Source organism: Orycteropus afer, unplaced genomic scaffold, assembly GCF_000298275.1.
Source record: "Orycteropus afer afer isolate SDZICR_OR568_19922 unplaced genomic scaffold, OryAfe1.0 scaffold00651, whole genome shotgun sequence".
NCBI lineage: Eukaryota > Metazoa > Chordata > Mammalia > Tubulidentata > Orycteropodidae > Orycteropus > Orycteropus afer.
The window spans coordinates 459,499-461,295 of NW_006922238.1; positions in this window are offsets into that span (position 1 = coordinate 459,499).

Here is a 1,797-nt window from a genome sequence, read left to right on the forward strand (position 1 = left end):
CTGTACATAGACCAGGAGGATGTCATTTGAACAGAACAAGGGGATATTGCATGGTTTCAAATCAGGAAGGGTTGTATCCTTTCACCATACTTATTCAATTTGTATGCTGAGCAAATAATCTGAGAAGCTGGAGTACATGAAGAGAGTACATCAGAATTGGGGGAATACTCATTAATAACCTGCAATATGCAGATGACACAACTTTGCTTGCTGAAATCGAGGATGACTTGAAACACTTACTGGTAAATATTAAGGACTACGGTTTACAGTATGGATTACAATTCAATATAAAGTAAATGAAAATCCTCACAACTGGACCCATAGGCAGCCTCATGATAAATGGAGAAAAATTGAAGTTGTCAAAGATTTCATATACTTGGTTCCAAAATGAATCCCAATGGAAGCAGCAGTTAAGACATCAGATGATGTATTGCACTGGGCAATTCTGCTGTAAAAGACATTTTTTAAAGTGTTGAAGGCCAAAGATGTCTCTTTGAAGACTAAGATGTCCCTAATCTGAGCCACTGTATTTGCAATCACTTCATATGCATATGAAAGCTGGACAATGAGTAAGGAAGACCTAAGAAGAGTTGATGTTTTTGAGTCTAGATGTTGGGAAAGAATACTGAAAGTACCATGGACTGACAGAAGAATTAACAAATCTGTCCTGGAAGAAGTACAGCCAGAATGCTCCTTGGAAGAGAGAATGGGCAGACTCCATCTCACCTACTTTGGTCATGTTGTCAAAAGAGACCATTTTCTGGAGTAAGATATCATGTTTGGTAATGTGGAGGGTAAAGGAAAAAGGGAAAGCCCTCAACGAGGTGGATTGACATAGTGGCTGCAACAATGGGCTCAAGTATAGCAAGGATTGTGAGGCTGGCACAGCAACAGGAAGCGTTTCATTCTGTTGTACATAGGGTTGCTATGAGTCACAATTGACTCAAGGGCACCTAACAACAAATATCTTTGTGATTTAAGTTACTGAAAGAGTTTTACATCTTCACCACAAATGTTTGCTCAGCATACAGAATGACATATGTCAAAGATTGAATGATGTATTTTGTGTGTGTGTCTGTGAAATGAGTGGAAATAAACAACCATCCAAGATGAATATTGTAATGACCATCAAAGGATTAAAGTATCAATAAAAGAAAAATTGTTGTTGTTGTTTGTTGTTATGTGCCATCGAGTTGGACCCAACTCACAGTGACCCCTCCTTGGGTTTCCGAGGCAGTATCACCACGGAAGTAGATTGCCCCATCTTCCTTCCGAGGAGTGGCTGGTGGGTTTGAACCGCCAATAATCTATAAAGGAAGAGGAAATAAATTGTGGTTTACTAGAGGAAAAGTTGTTAAAATATTTTTAAAGACAAAACATGTTAATGAAAGACTAGATGCAGAGTTTTTGAGGACATTTTTATATGCACATTAAATAAAAAATCAATTAAAATTCAAGTTAAATAAAAATCTTGTCACAGATTAGAACGTCTACCTAAAGAAATTACATACCTAAATTCAATATTTATTGTGTTGTCCTGTACTTTAAGAAAAGTTGAATGTCTGCCCTGCCTAGTTTGCATTTTACATTACCTGAAGGTGGTGGAGGGTGTGTGTGTGGTTATATATATGGGATAATGATGTTGGTAATATTGAAACTAAGGTAGCAGTGAACAAAGAGTACTACACTAGAGGAGAGTGGAGTAGCACATTGCAGTTGTTGTTGTTGTTGTTGTTGTTGTTGTTAAGTGCCGTCGAGTCGTTTCCGACTCATAGCGACCCCATGCACAGCAGAACG